Here is a 17854-nt window from a genome sequence, read left to right as displayed (position 1 = left end):
TCAAACTTTGACCCAAAATACAAAGGGGGTTAATAATCCCGGACAGAGGTAGTACCACACATCTCAATTACATGCATTATCTCCATTTGCATGAGCTAAGAAAATGGTCATGGATGAATACCCGTGCTAGTCTAATATTCAAGTGTTCTCGCATGAACCCTAGTCTAATATTCATGTGTCCTCACATGAATCCTAAGCAGGGGCTACTTTAGAATAACTATTCAAGCATTGAGTCTCTACTATTTAGAAAACAAATAGCTTTCCTTTTTTCTGCCAGGTTGAATTCTTCTTCAATCGCCCCCCCCCCCCCCCCCCCCCCTCTCACCATGTCTCCATCCATATTTTATCCAGACGGGGTTTTCATCAGCAATTTGCCTGCATCTTTCCAGTACGCCAGTCAATCACATTAATTTACTTACCTTATGTAGCTCTATATGAACTCCACTTTAATTAACTTACCCTTTCACAATTATGTGGAATTACGCAGCTTCATTCCACGTTATATTAGACTGCATCTGCCCGCAGGGCGCTCGGTGACATTAATTTAATTACCATGCATGACCTAGGTTATCAAATTATAATGACGTGAGAATCAAAGTTCTAATTCTTGGTGCTTCGCGCCCGCCCGCCCCGTGTTATAATCCTTTTGATTTTTTCATGCGTTGGTCGCTTGATTCATAGAATTGAATTTTGTAGGATTTCTTCCTAATGAATTATTCTACTGCATATCGTATGAACTCTAGCATCCACTCCATCCTCATTTTTACAATTCCTCTTGTTTTTCCTATGAAATCAAATACTCCGTGCTAATGTCGTAGGATTCAAGTGGGCATACCACTCCAATCTTATATATTTCATGTTCCTGCGTTTTTATGAATCCCGCAAACCAAAGAGGGCCTTATCATTTCTACAATTGTCTCTAAGCCATGTATTCCAAAAAAAGGCGACAAGTGTCGCAACCATCCGCCGTTAGCCTGAAGGGACTGCTACACGTGCTGAAAGTATCCATTCATTTCCCATTTTGAAGTGTAACTGAATATTTCCTCCTCTTCGCAAGTCCACGGCGGGGAAAGGTCTAGATATCGGCATGGGCACTTGGGGCAGTGGTGGCCGTGGTTGGTGCCGAAACGGGTTTGAGGCTGAACCGCTGAAGCTTCGCTCGCGAGCCGGCCAGCCGGTCGGGCTACGTGGACGGCCATTCGTCTATCATCGTATGTGTGCGTGTGGGATTAAGCCGTTGGTCGCCGTCGTGGCGTGCTTATGGATGTTGATGGTGTTTGAGTGGATGGAGCAGGAAGCAAAAGCTCGCTTTGGTCGGCTTAATAATGGTTTGCCGCGCTGGCTGATGCCGGAGCGCGACACGTATGTGGAATCGTGGATGCGGTGGAGCGCTGACCAGTGGGCAGGTGCTGCAGTACGGCCGCCGCCCTGTTTTAACTTTCTGAAAGTTCGTTGTCTGATACAATACTCTTCGGTTGAGTTTACCTAAAGGCCATACAGGTTAAGATTTACGCAGGATTCGGTCGGATTTACGAAGGGCACTGCATTGTTGTAGTAATAATACTCTTTAAATGTTTTGGTATGGATTACACGAGGATCAAAATGAGTGAACAAACACACTAAAAACGTACATACAACCCGATTTTGTTTCAAGAGAACATTTTACGGAAGTGCACAGATGGAAGACCAGCAAGCTTGGCTGTCTCCCAAACATGACCGATCCATCCAGAATTCCAGATGATAAACTAGTAGCAATCCAGCCCAAGTTCCAAACGGCACACATGTCTCGAAGCGGGAAGTGTTCGCTCTCGGGGTCGGGGGCGACAAAGTCAGATGCTCCCATGGCAGAAGCGGACGTCCCAACCAAAAAGAGCCCGGACGACGCTGGATGAGGATGATTAGTTAATGAACCGAGAATCTTGCAGTTTGACAAATTCGTTTCGCGCGCGCGGACGGGACGGATTAATTCTTCTTCCACCACCATTATTATGTCCCCATTGCCTAAGAGGCTAAGACTAATCGCGTGGACCACCGCTCAGTCGCTCTCGCTGGCTAATCAAAGCCACCTCCGACACATTCAGGCGACCGAACAATTCCACAGCTTCCCCGGGACGGGACGGCGAAGAACCGCGTGTGTGTATCGATGGTGGATCAGGTTAGGTGAAACGTGCCATCATGAACGGATTGTGTATATCTTGTGCCTGAAATGCAGCCCCTTGGCCGATGCACTGGAGCCGTTCGTGCATATCTAACCGGCCGAAGCCTAGCTAGCTACGCCAGCCCGTGCGGTTGCCGCTGGGAGAAGATTTATGTGCATGCCAAACAAGATTTCAATCAGCAGCTAGCGAGACAATTTCTTCCGTTGGGAGGCGTGTGCGCAGTTCCATACCTCAACTTGTTCTCCGTACGGAACAATTTGCCCCGAATTGTCACAGAACAATCATGGGAGTCTCCGACTGAACACTCGTCAGGGTAAATCACGCAGCACCAGCTAGTGCTTGACAAGTTGTAAAGGGAGAGGAGCGATGCAAAAGCTCAGGGGCGTACGTCCCGTTCCGGAGCCGCGCCTGCCGCTAGTGGCGCTGCACACCGCATCGCACTAGCAAGCCTCCCCGAAAGGCGCGGCGGCCACTAGCGAGCGAGCGAGCAAAGCGGGCGGTGCGAGCGACGGTTCAACGGGCGGCATCATGCGCCGGCGGACGCGTGCCTCGTCCGTGCCGGCGCCGGCGGGGCCCCGAGGGCCGTGCGGCTGCTTGGAGCGGGCGCTAGCGGCCCGTCGCAAGCGGACAAGTTTGACGGTGTTTACCACTAGCACGGAATAAAGCGGATCCACTAAACAATGCCCTCGCCGCCCTGATCTAATCTAGTCTATCTTTTCTTTTTTGGTTAATAATAATCGCCTGGGTGGACTATGCGTCCATGCTGACATTTCATTTCACATCTATGTGCGGATGAATCGGGACCAAGGCTGGTCTTGCGTTTTGGTTTGGTCCAAAGTTGTTCAAGGGAGACGGGCCGGGAGGGAAAAGTGTCATCTTTTCTTCTCCGGCGGCAATATTAGTCCTTAACTCTCACCGGTAACGCCACTAGGAGCTTTGATTTTGGACTTTGGAGGGGCGCTAGCGACCCCTGACGTCCACACCTTTGATTTGGAACCTTGGATTGAACACACGGACAGCGGCGTCCACACCTTTGGACGGCTGCCACGCCGCGCCGTCACGGTGGCATCGCGTATGAGCTACACGTCTCGCTGTTCAGCGCAGCGCTCTGTCACACGCCCTTTGCCACCGGCCATGTCGTGCTAGCTCGGCGTTGCCGTCGTGGACGGCGAGGTCGCCGGCACGGCATCTCCACCGGACTCTGCGCGGCGCGGAGCTCGGTGCGTTCGTCCCGCGTGATTGATCGGCGTTTTCTCGAACTAGATCCCCCATGGAGTCGTCGATCGGATTGTATGATTGTATCCAGTTGAGGACATGATCCATGACGTATCAGTGTGTCACCTCACCTATCGCTATCTGTGCAACCGTACTCGTTGGGAAGCTGCGAGTTGATCTGCTGCTGCTCACGTGGAGTGGTCGTGTCCGGTGCTTATCTTGCTCGTTTTTGTTGCACGCCAGAAGCAAGCGGTGGACGAGATGGGATGGTTGATGGGCCTTGGCCCATGTAGCTACAAGCGATAAAGATAGTCCAGTCTCACGAGAGAGCCAGAGCTATATCTCGCACTTTGCGTGACCATAGCTATCTTGTTGCCGGCCCACGTCTTTTCACGTGTTTTTTCTGCAAGCGAGTTAAATGTAAGGGCATCTCCAACGGTAAACATCTCCCGCATCCGTCCGCTGACAGGGGTGGACCAGTCCACAGACACAGACGCGGGAGGACGCCATCTGACTGTAACCGCATACATTTTTACAACAATTCAAATCAACTGTATGAAATTCGTGCAAATACAGCCGGATTTTCATATAACATGATGGATCTCAGTACATTTACATCAACGGTGCTAGTCCAACTCTGGAGTATAATAATATCTAATCTAAATCATCGCCCACGGATCTGTTTGTCTTCCTTATGTCTGGCAGCCCGATCACCAGACTGCCGGGAGCCCCGGAGGTACATGCTTCAACGCAAAGGACGGCTCACTTCCCCACCACTCATCGAAGTGAAACCCCCAGCTGATGCTTCAATGGGAGGGGAAGGCGGCGCCTCCGCTTCCATGGAGCCCATGTGGGATCGACGGAGGTCCTCGAAAGAGAAGAACCGGCCAAGACACCGGCTATGTACGCTGGCGACGCCTAGGCGGTGGCCTTCATGGTACCCAAGAGGCGGCGGCTCACATCTTCTACTTCTCCTCGATGATGGCGGCGGACGTGAAGGCACCGACCACCGACTCATCACTTTTCGCACACCCGGCTTCTATCTCTGCCTACATGGCGCGGTCGCAGGCACGAGAGACGCGGTCACAGGCACGGGAGGCGCGATCATAGACACGGGAGGCGCGGTTGTCGACGACAACGATGACGCTCGTGCCAACGTGGAGCAACTCGCCACTCCTCATCGAGTGGCCCTGGAGCGGCGAGTTGCTGAACCACGCGGTGGCTTGGGGCGGCAACTTGCTCCGCCGGGTCAGGCGCGGGAGGTGGAGCGGCGAGCTGCCTCGCTCGTATCCGGAGGGCCACCCAGCCGGCTTGTATGTCGGAGAAATGCTCTTTGGAAGCCATTAGAAGAGTGGTGAAGGAGGAGATGTGGGGAGCGGCAGGGAGGTGATTCTTGCCCGGCATATGACCTCGTTTAAATAGACGGCGGACGGGAGGAGCTTGGTAGACGTTGCGTTTAATGTCGGCCCGCTCATGAACGGATTTGTGGCTGCAGTAGGTTTCTCGACTTCCACGCGGGTTTAATGGAGGCATATGAATGCAACGAGAAGGCGTGTTCAGTCGGACGTGCAACGGACAGTGCCCTCAGCCGATGAGCCGCTTCAGTGGCGGAGGCAGTGAGAGATCGTGTCCGCCCTAAGCCGCCTTCAATGCAGAGCGGCGCACTTTATAGCGGCATGAATGCGCGTAGTTAGCGTTGGGCGGGGTGCACGCGCAGGAGGGGGCAGTACTACAATGGGGTTCCGATGCGCTTAATTTATTTAGCAATGAAAAAAAAGATTTCTCATAATTACATTTGTTCCTAGAACTTTTTATGTAATCTTTAAAAAAAATTGAGAAAAATATACATACAAAAAGATACATTTGAAGCTAGTGTATGCTCTAATCACAAGGCTACGTCTAATGAGCTGCTAATTCTGCACAGGGGATTCCCGTGAAGCCTTTGGGGACAGGCAGACAGCATCACTTGTTCATTAAAACACTGGTAATATTTCAGCTTCTAGAGCCATCGTTCGGCCTAGGCAAGGTCTTGCAAGTACTGTCGTCCACGTGACCTACAGTCAACGCCTCCGGAGGGCCTAGAATTTTTTGGAATAAAGTGAGATGATACATTGATACTGTAGACACGAATCCCTTCGTTTTGAGCCATAGGATTGACACTGATCAACGGCTCAAGTTGCTTCTCAGGCTTAGGATTCAAAATTTCAAAACTCATGCACTATATAGTAGTAAAGCTGAGCAACTTTATAATAAACTATCAGCTTGATCTCATCACGTCTTCTTAATTAAAATTTAATGGATTGAACAAGAGAATATTGACTAACCCAGGTGCCATCTATGGTGTGATCGGCTAACCTGTTGAACTGGTCTAGGGCGTGCTAGCACTGAATGGGAGAACAATCTTTTCACTACGTGCCAAACTATGCGCAGGCCATGGAGGTGGAGGAGACTATAACTCTAAACCCTAGGGACAATGTTGTAGGGTAACACAACATAAAAAAAAATCATCCTATGCACCAGCCCAGGACCACTATGAAGATGCATACAAGGTTTGATCTCATCGTTACTAACTCATAGCGCAACAGAAGTAGAGTTAGTGAAGATCATTGATCCAGATCCCCGCAGCTAGGAATTTACAACCTCCCAACCGCATGGATTTTCTCCCTCGAGCGGTCCCTCGGACAACCCCTCGAATAGAAGATTGAACATACAATCTCTCTACCGAGTTGCACACATACGGTGTCACCTATCTAGTAGGGTTTGCTATTCAGAACTAATCCCTGCCAGAGACTATACAACCTTTCTGCGCTATGGAACTATTTCGTGGAGGGAGAGAAAGAATGGTAGATCATTGCATGCCTTGTGATGAGAAAACTTGAGTGAAGTGGAAAGCCCTCTCCACCTATACTTATAGTGTGAGCAAGGGGTGGAGGAAGGCATGAGGATGAAAGCCCAAAGTCCCCCCTGATAACCCACAAGTATATGGGATCAATTGTAGCCTCTTTCGATAAGTAAGAGTGTCGAACCCAACGAGGAGATAAAGGCAGAACAAATATTTCCTCAAGTTCTATCGACCACCGATACAACTCTACGCACGCTTGATGTTCGCTTTACCTAGAACACATATGGAACTAGAAGTACTTTGTAGGTGTTGTTGGATAGGTTTGCAAGATAATAAAGATTACGTAAATAAAAATAGGGGCTGTTTAGATAAAGACACAACTAGATTAGTTTTAGTAAAGAGCTTTTTGTTATGAGAAAGTTATTTGTCCCTAGGCAATCGATAACTAGACCGATAATCATTATTGCAATTTTATATGAGGGAGAGGCATAAACTAACATACTTTCTCTACTTGGATCATATGCACTTATGATTGGAACTCTAGCAAGAATCCGCAACTACTAAAGATCATTAAGGTAAAACCCAACCATAGCATTAAAGCATCAAGTCCTCTTTATCCCATACGCAACAACCCCCTTACTCGGGTTTGTGTTTCAGTCACTCACGCAACCCACTATAAGCGAATCATGAACGTATTGCAACACCCTACAGCGGGGATCCCTCACGCTTGCTTGACACGGAGAGCACCATAGGACAGCACCAATAATAAAACACGCAACTCAAACCAATCTTGATCATCAAATAGCCCATAGGACAAAACAGATATACTCAAACATCATAGGATAGCCATATATCATTGGGAAATAATATATAGCGTTGAGCACCATGTTTAAGTAGAGATTACAGTGGGTAAGAGAGAGGTTACACCGCTGCATAGAGGGGGGAAGAGTTGGTGATGATGGCGGTGAAGTTGTTGGTGAAGATTGCGGTGATGATGATGTCCCCCGGTGGCACTCCAGCGCCACCGGAATCGAGGGAGAGAGAGCCCCCTCCTTCTTCTTCTTCCTTGACCTCCTCCCTAGATGGGAGAAGGGTTTCCCCTCTGGTCCTTGGCCTCCATGGCATGGGAGGGGCGAGAGCCCCTCCGAGATTGGATCTGTCTCTCTGTCTCTCTCTGTTTCTGCGTTCCCAGATTCTTCCCTTTCATCGTTTCTTATATTCCTGGAGATCCATAACTCCGATTGGGCTGAAATATTAACACGATATCTATCCGGATATTAGCTTTCTTACAGCGAAAGAAGGGCATCAACCGCCTTACGAGGGGCCCACGGGGGTCGGGGCGCGCCTGCGTGTAGTGGCTGTGGGCCCCACCCTCGTGGCCACCTTGGGCACCGTCTCGCGTTGATTTTCTTCCCAAAAATCACAAATATTCCAAAATAATTCTCCGTCCGTTTTTATCCCGTTTGGATTCCGTTTGATATGGATATTCTGCGAAACCAAAAACATGCAACAGACAGGAACTGGCATTGGGCATTGGATCAATATGTTAGTCACAAAAATAGTATAAAAAGTTGCCAAAAAGTATATGGAAGTTGTAGAATGTTGGCATGGAACAATCAAAAATTATAGATACGACAGAGACGTATCAGCATCCCCAAGCTTAATTCCTGCTCGTCCTCGAGTAGGTAAATGATAAAAGAGATAATTTTTGATGTGGAATGCTACCTAGCATAATCTTGATCACATATCTAATCATGGCATGAATATTAAGACACGAGTGATTCAAAGCAATAGTCTATCATTTGACATAAAAACAATAATACTTCAAGCCTACTAATAAAGCAATCATGTCTTTTCAAAATAACATGGCCAAAGAAAGTTATCCCTACAAAATCATATAGTCTGGCTATGCTCCATCTTCACCACACAAAATATTCACATCATGCACAACCCCGATGACAAGCCAAGCAATTGTTTCATACTTTTGATGTTCTCAAACCTTTTCAACTTTCACGCAATACATGAGCGTGAGCCATGGACATAGCACTATAGGTGGAAAAGAATGGTGGTTGTGGAGAAGACAAAAAGGAGAAGATAGTCTCACATCAACTAGGCGTATCAACGGGCTACGGAGATGCCCATCAATAGATATCAATGTGAGTGAGTAGGGATTGCCATGCAACAAATGCACTAGAGCTATAAGTGTATGAAAGCTCAAACTGAAACTAAGTGGGTGTGCATCCAACTTGCTTGCTCATGAAGACCTCGGGCATTTGAGGAAGCCCATCATCGGAATATACAAGCCAAGTTCTATAATGAAAATTCCCACTAGTATATGAAAGTGATAACTCAAGAGACTCTCTGTATGAAGAACATGGTGCTACTTTGAAGCACAAGTGTGGTAAAAGGATAGTAACATTGCCCCTTCTCTCTTTTTCTCTTTTTCTCTTTTTATTTTTTATTTTGTTGGGCCTTCTCTTTTTTTTGGACTTTCTCTTTTTTTTATTTTTTTTGTTCGTACGGAGTTTCATCCCGACTTGTGGGGGAATCATAGTCTTCATCATCCTTTTCTCACTGGGGCAATGCTCTAATAATGATGATCATCACACTTTTATTTACTTACAACTCAATATTACAACTCGATACTAGAACAAAGATATGACTCTATATGAATGCCTCCGGCGGTGTACCGGGATGTGCAATGATCTAGCGTAGCAATGACATAAAAAACGGACAAGCCATGAAAACTTCATGCTAGCTATCTTACGATCATGCAAAACAATATGACAATGAATTCTCAAGTCATGTATATGATGATGATGGAAGTTGCATGGCAATATATCTCGGAATAGCTATGAAAATGCCATGATAGGTAGGTATGGTGGCTGTTTTGAGGAAGGTATTGATGTCTACTACACAACCTTCTTCTTGTATACGTTGTTAGGCCTCCAACTGCAGAGGTTTGTAGGACAATAGCAAATTTCCCTCAAGTGGGTGACCTAAGGTTTATCAATCCGTAGGAGGCGTAGGATGAAGATGGTCTCTCTCAAGCAACCCTGCAACCAAATAACAAAGAGTCTCTTGTGTCCCCAACACACCCAATACAATGGTAAATTGTATAGGTGCACTAGTTCGGCGAAGAGATGGTGATACAAGTGGTATATGGATGGTAGATAAAGGTTTTTGTAATCTGAAAATATAAAAACAGCAAGGTAACTAATGATAAAAGTGAGTGTAAACGGTATTGCAATGCGTTGAAACAAGGCCTAGGGTTCATACTTTCGCTAGTGCAAGTTCCCTCAACAATAATAACATAATTGGATCATATAACTATCCCTCAACATGCAACAAAGAGTCACTCCAAAGTCACTAATAGCGGAGAACAAACGAAGAGATTATGGTAGGGTACGAAACCACCTCAAGGTTATTTTTTCCAATCAATCCATTGGGCTATTCCTATAAGTGTCACAAACAGCCCTAGAGTTCGTACTAGAATAACACCTTAAGACACAAATCAATCATAACCCTAATGTCACTTAGATACTCCAATGTCACCTCAAGTATCCGTGGGTATGATTATACGATATGCATCACACAATCTCAGATTCATCTATTCAAACCAACACAAAGAACTTCAAAGAGTGACCCAAAGTTTCTACCAGAGAATCACTACGAAAACGTGTGCTAACCCCTATGCATAGGTTCATGGGCGGAACCCGCAAGTTGATCACAAAAACATACATCAAGTGAATCACGTGATATCCCATTGTCACCACAGATACGCACGGCAAGACATACATCAAGTGTTCTCAAATCTTTAAAGACTCAATCCGATAAGATAACTTCAAAGGGGAAACTCAATCCATTACAAGAGAGTAGAGGGGGGAGAAAACATCATAAGATCCAAGTATAATAGCAAAGCTCGCGATACATCAAGATCGTATCACCTTAGGAACACGAGAGAGAGAGAGAGATCAAACACATAGCTACCGGTACATACCCTCAGCCCCGAGGGAGAACTACTCCCTCCTTGTCATGGAGAGCACTGGGATGATGAAGATGGCCACCGGAGAGGGATTCCCCCTCCGGCAGGGTGCCGGAACGGGTCTAGATTGGCTTTCGGTGGCTACGGAGGTTTCTGGCGGCGGAACTCCCGATCTATTGTGCTCCCGGTCGTTTTAGGGTATATGGGTATATATAGGAGGAAGAAGTGCATCGAGGGAGCCATGAGGGGCCCACGAGGGTGGAGGGCGCGCCCAGGGGGGTGGGCGCGCCCCCCTACCTCGTGCTTCCTCGAAGCTTCCTTGACGTGGACTCCATGTCTCCCGGGTTGCTTTCCTTCCAAAAATAAGTTCCGTGAAGTTTCCAGTCAATTGGACTCCGTTTGATTTTCCTTTTCTGCGATACTCTAAAACAAGGAAAAAACAGAAACTGGCACTGGGCTCTGGGTTAATAGGTTAGTCCCAAAAATAATATAAAAGTGCATAATAAAGCCCATAAACATCCAAAACAGGTAATATAATAGCATGGAACAATCAAAAATTATAGATACGTTGGAGACGTATCAGCATCCCCAAGCTTAATTCTTGCTCCTCGAGTAGGTAAATGATAAAACAGAATTTTTGGTGTGGAATGCTACCTAACATATCTATCCATGTAATTATCTTTATTGTGGCAAGAATATTCAGATCCATAAGATTCAAGACAAAAGTTTAATATTGACATAAAAATAATAATATTTCAAGCATACTAACCAAGTAATCATGTCTTCTCAAAATAACATGGCCAAAGAAAGCTATCCCTACAAAATCATATAGTCTAGCTATGCTCTATCTTCACCACACAAAATATTTAAATCATGCACAACCCCGATGACAAGCCAAGCAATTGTTTCATACTTTTGATGTTCTCAAACTTTTTCAATCTTCACGCAATACATGAGCGTGAGCCATGGACATAGCACTACAGGTGGAATAGAATGGTGGTTGTGGAGAAGTCAAAAAGGAGAAGATAGTCTCACATCAATTAGGCGTATCAACGGGCTATGGAGATGCCCATCAATAGATATCAATGTGAGTGAGTAGGGATCGCCATGCAACAGATGCACTAGAGCTATAAATGTATGAAAGCTCAACAAAAGAAACTAGTGGGTGTGCATCCAACTCGCTTGCTCACGAAGACCTAGGGCATTTTGAGAAAGCTCACCATTGGAATATACAAGCCAAGTTCTATAAAGAAAGATTCCCACTAGTATATGAAAATGACAACATAGGAGACTCTCTATCATGAAGATCATGGTGCTACTTTGAAGCACAAGTGTGGTAAAAGGATTGCCCTTCTCTCTTTTTCTCTCATTTTTTTATTTGGCCTTTTCTCTTTCTTTAAGGCCTCTTTTTTAATTTTTTTATTTGGGACTTTTCTCTTTTTTTATGGCCTCTTTTTTTAGTCCGGAGTCTCATCCCGACTTGTGGGGTAATCATAGTCTCCATCATCCTTTCCTCACTGGGACAATGCTCTAAAAATGATGACCATGACACTTTTATTTACTTACAACTCAACAGTTACAACTCGATACTTAGAACAAGATATGACTCTATATGAATGCCTCCAGCGGTGTACCGGGATGTGCAATAATTCATGAGTGACATGTATGAAAGAATTATGAACGGTGGCTTTGCCACAAATACAATGTCAACTACATGATCATGCATAACAATATGACAATGATGAAGCATGTCATAATAACGGAATGGTGGTAAGTTGCATGGCAATATATCTCGGAATGGCTATGGAAATGCCATAATAGGTAGGTATGGTGGCTGTTTTGAGGAAGGTAAATGGTGGGTTTATGGTACCGGCGAAAGTTGCGCGGTACTAGAGAGGCTAGCAATGGTGGAAGGGTGAGAGTGCGTATAATTGATCCATGGACTCAACATTAGTCATAGAGAACTCACATACTTATTGCAAAAATCTATTAGTTATCAAAACAAAGTACTACGTGCATGCTCCTAGGGGGGTAGATTGGTAGGAAAAGACCATCGCTCATCCCTGACCGCCACTCATAAGGAAGGCAATCAATAAATAAATCATGCTCCGACTTCATCACACAATGGTTCACCATACGTGCATGCTACGGGAATCACAAACTTTAGCACAAGTATTTCTCAAATTCAAAACTACTCAACTAGCATGACTCTAATATTACCATCTCCATATCTCAAAACAATTATCAAGTATCAAACTTCTCTTAGTATTCAATGCACTTCATATGAAAGTTTTTATTATATCCCTCTTGGATGCCCATCATATTAGGACTAAATTCATAACCAAAGCAAACTACCATGCTGTTTAGAGACTCTCAAAATGATGTAAGTGAAGCATGAGAGTTCATCTATTTCTTCAAAATAAAACCACCGCCGTGCTCTAAAAAGATATAAGTGAAACACTAGAGCAACAACAAACTACTCTGAAAGATATAAGTGAAGATCAATGAGTAGTCGAATAATTATGCAACTATGTGAAGACTCTCTAAAATTTAATAATTTCAGATCTTGATACTTTATTCAAACAGCAAGCAAAACAAAATAAAATAAATTGACGCTCCAAGCAAAACACATATTATGTGGTGAATAAAAATATAGCTCCAAGTAAAGTTACCGATGAACGAAGACGAAAGAGGGGATGCCCCGGAAGCTTAGGATTTTGGTTGTCCTTGAATATTACCTTGGGGTGCCTTGGGAATCCCCAAGCTTAGGCTCTTGCCACTCCTTATTCCATAGTCCATCGAATCTTTACCCAAAACTTGAAAACTTCACAACACAAAACTTAACAGAAAACTCATAAACTCCGTTAGCGAAAGAAAACAAAACTCCACTTCAAGGTACTGTAATGAACTCATTCTTTATTTATATTGGTGTTAAAACTACTGTATTCCAACTTCTCCATGGTTTATAAAGTCTTTTACTAGCCATAGATTCATTAAAATAAGCAAACAACACACACAAAACAGAATCTGTCAAAAACAGAACAGTCTGTAGTAATCTGTAACTAACGCAAACTTTTGGAACCCCAAAAATTCTAAAATAAATTGCTGGACGTGAGGAATTTATATATTAATCATCTGCAAAAATAATTAACTAAATATCACTCTCCAATAAAAAATGTCAGCAATTCTCGTGAGCGCTAAAGTTTCTGTTTTTTACAGCATGATCGCAAAGACTTTCCCCAAGTCTTCCCAAAGGTTCTACTTGGCACAAAAACTAATTAAACACAAAAAACACAACCATAACAGAGGCTAGATGAAATATTTATTACTAAACAGGAAGAAAAATTAAGGAACAAAAATAAAGTTGGGTTGCCTCGCAACAAGCGCTATCGTTTAACGCCCCTAGCTATGCATGATGATTTCAATGATGCTCACATAAAAGATAAGAATTGTAACATAAAGACTGTTGGAGAACGTAGTAATTTCAAAAAAATTCCTACGCACACGCAAGATCATGGTGATGCATAGCAACAAGAGGGGAGAGTGTTGCCTACGTACCCTCGTAGACTGGAAGCGGAAGCATTAGCACAACGCGGTTGATGTAGTCGTACGTCTTCACGGCCCGACCGATCAAGCACCGAAACTACGGCACCTCCGAGTTCTAGCACACATTCAGCTCGATGACGATCCCGGACTCCGATCCAACAAAGTGTCGGGGAAGAGTTCTATCAGCACGACGGCGTGGTGACGATCTTGATGTTCTACCGTCACAGGGCTTCGCCTAAGCACCGCTACAATATTATTGAGGATTATGGTGAGGGGGGCACCGCACACGGCTAAGAGAACGATCACGAAGATCAACTTGTGTGTCTAGAGGTGCCCCCGTGCCCCTGTATATAAAGGAGCAAGGGGGAGAGGCCGGCCGGCCCTTGGGGTGCGCCAAGGAAGGGGGAGTCCTCCTCCTAGTAGGAGTAGGACTCCCCTTTCCTTCCAACTAGGAAGATAGAAGGGGGAAGGAAAGAGAGGGAGAGGGAGAGGGAAAGAGGGGCTGCGCCCCCTCCCCTAGTCTAATTCGGATTCCCCATGGGAGGGGGCGCGCCACCTCCTGGACTGCTGCCCTCTCTCTCCCCTCAGGCCCACTAAGGCCCAATACTTCCCCGGGGGGCTCCGGTAACCCTTCCGGCACTCCGGTTTTCTCCGAAATCACCCGAAACACTTCCGGTGTCCGAATATAGCCGTCAAATATATCGATCTTTATGTCTCGACCATTTCGAGACTCCTCGTCATGTCCGTGATCATATCCGGGACTCCGAACAACCTTCGGTACATCAAAATATATAAACTCATAATGAAACTGTCATCGTAACGTTAAGCGTGTGGACCCTACGGGTTCGAGAACAATGTAGACATGACCGAGACACGTCTCCGGTCAATAACCAACAGCGGAACCTGGATGCTCATATTGGCTCCCACATATTCTACGAAGATCTTTATCGGTCAGACCGCATAACAACATACGTTGTTCCCTTTGTCATCGGTATGTTACTTGCCCGAGATTCGATCGTCGGTATCTCAATACCTAGTTCAATCTCATTACCGGCAAGTCTCTTTACTCGTTCTGTAATACATCATCCTGCAACTAACTCATTAGTTGCAATGCTTGCAAGGCTTAAGTGATGTGCATTACCGAGAGGGCCCAGAGATACCTCTCCGACAATCGGAGTGACAAATCCTAATCTCGAAATACGCCAACCCAACAAGTACCTTCGGAGACACCTGTAGAGCACCTTTATAATCACCCAGTTACGTTGTGACGTTTGGTAGCACACAAAGTGTTCCTCCGGTAAACGGGAGTTGCATAATCTCATAGTCATAGGAACATGTATAAGTCATGAAGAAAGCAATAGCAACAAACTAAACGATCAAGTGCTAAGCTAACGAAATGGGTCAAGTCAATCACATCATTTTCCTAATGATGTGATCCCGTTAATCAAATGACAACTCATGTCTATGGCTAGGAAACTTAACCATCTTCGATCAACGAGCTAGTCAAGTAGAGGCATACTAATGACACTATGCTTGTCTATGTATTCACACATGTATTATGTTTCCGGTTAATACAATTCTAGCATGAATAATAAACATTTATCATGATATAAGGAAATAAATAATAGCTTTATTATTGCCTCTAGGGCATATTTCCTTCAAAGAGAGCATCATGAAGAATATGACTTGCAAATTTAAGTCTAAATCACCTCCTATGCATAGGAATTTTTTGAGCAAACAACTTATGGGAACAAGAATCAACTTGCATAGGAAGGTAAAACAAGCATAACTTTGAAACTTTAAGCACATAGAGAGGAAACTTGATATTATTGCAATTCCTACAAGCATATATTCCTCCCTCGTAATAATTTTCAGTAGTATGATGAATGAATTCAACAATATAACCAGCCGCTAAAGCATTGATTTCATGATCTACAAGCATAGGAAATTTACTACTCTCGACATAGGCAAAATTCTTCTTATTCATAATAGTGGGAGCAAACTCAACAAAATAACTATCATGTGAGGCATAATCCAATTGAAAACTAAAATAATGATGACAAGTTTCATGGTTATCATTATTCTTTATAGCATACATGTCATCACAATAATCATCATAGATAGCAACTTTGTTCTCATAATCAATTGGAACCTCTTAGGAAATAGTGGATTCATTACTAAATAAAGTCATGACCTCTCCAAATCCACTTTCAAAATTATCACAATATGATTCAACACCCTCCAAAATAGTGGGATCATTGCTTCCTAAAGTTGACACTTTTCCAAACCCACTTTCATCAATATAATCATCATAGATAGGAGGCATGCTATCATCAAAATAAATTTGTTCATCAAAACATGGGGGACAAAAAATATCATCTTCATCAAACATAGCTTCCCCAAGCTTGTGGCTTTGCATATCATTAGCATCATGGATATTCAAGGAATTCATACTAACAACATTGCAATCATGCTCATCATTCAAATATTTAGTGCCAAACATTCTAATGCATTCTTCTTCTAACACTTTGGCACAATTATCAGAATCCTTATTTTCACGAAAGACATTAAAAAGATGAAGCATATGAGGTAACCTTAATTCCATTTTTTTGTAGTTTTATTTTATAGACTAGACTAGTGCTAAAACAAGAAACAAAAAGATTCGATTGCAAGATCTAAAGATATACCTTCAAGCGCTAACCTCCCCGGCAACAGCGCCAGAAAAGAGCTTGATGTCTACTACACAACCTTCTTCTTGTAGACGTTGTTGGGCCTCCAAGTGCAGAGGTTTGTAGGACAGTAGCAAATTTCCCTCAAGTGGGTGACCTAAGGTTTATCAATCCATAGGAGGCGTAGGATGAAGATGGTCTCTCTCAAGAAACCCTGCAACCAAATAAAAAAGAGTCTCTTGTGTCCCCAACACACCCAATACAATGGTAAATTGTATAGGTGCACTAGTTCGGCGAAGAGATGGTGATACAAGTGATATATGGATGGTAGATAAAGGTTTTTATAATCTGAAAATATAAAAATAGCAAGGTAACTAATGATAAAAGTGGGCGTAAACGGTATTGCAATGCGTTGAAACAAGGCCTAGGGTTCATACTTTCACTAGTGCAAGTTCCCTCAACAATAATAACATAATTGGATCACATAACTATCCCTCAACATGCAACAAAGAGTCACTCCAAATTCACTAATAGCGGAGAACAAACGAAGAGATTATGGTAGGGTATGAAACCACCTCAAAGTTATTCTTTCCAATCAATCCGTTGGGCTATTCCTATAAGTGTCACAAACAGCCCTAGAGTTCGTACTAGAATAACACCTTAAGACACAAATCAACCAAAACCCTAATGTTACCTAGATACTCCAATGTCACCTCAAGTATCCGTGGGTATGATTATACTCTATGCATCCCACAATCTCAGATTCATCTATTCAAACCAACACAAAGAACTTCAAAGAGTGCCCCAAAGTTTCTACCGGAGAATCACGACGAAAACGCGTGCCAACCCCTATGCATAGGTTCATGGGCAGAACCCGCAAGTTGATCACCAAAACATACATCAAGCGAATCACGTGATATCCCATTGTCACCACAGATACGCACGGCAAGATGATGACCCAAAAGTATAGGGGATCTATCGTAGTTCTTTCGATAAGTAAGAGTGTCAAACCCAACGAGGAGCAGAAGGAAATGATAAGCGGTTTCCAGCAAGGTATTCTCTGCAAGTACTGAAATAAGTGGTAACAGATAGTTTTGTGATAGGATAATTTGTAACGAGCAACAAGTAACAAAAGTAAATAAAGTGCAGCAAGGTGGCCCAATCCTTTTTGTAGCAAAGTACAAGCCTGGACAAACTCTTATATAGAGAAAAGCGCTCCCGAGGACACATAGGAATATCGTCAAGCTAGTTTTCATCACGCTCATATGATTCGCGTTCGGTACTTTGATAATTTGGTATGTGGGTGGACCGGTGCTTGGGTGATGTCCTTACTTGGACAAGCATCCCACTTATGATTAACCTCTATTGCAAGCATCCACAAATACAACAAAAGTATTAAGGTAAACCTAACCATAGCATGAAACATATGGATCCAAAT

The sequence above is a fragment of the Triticum urartu genome, chromosome 3 (genome assembly GCF_003073215.2).
Source record: "Triticum urartu cultivar G1812 chromosome 3, Tu2.1, whole genome shotgun sequence".
Taxonomy (NCBI): Eukaryota; Viridiplantae; Streptophyta; class Magnoliopsida; order Poales; family Poaceae; genus Triticum; species Triticum urartu.
Note: the sequence above shows the minus strand (reverse complement) of the source record.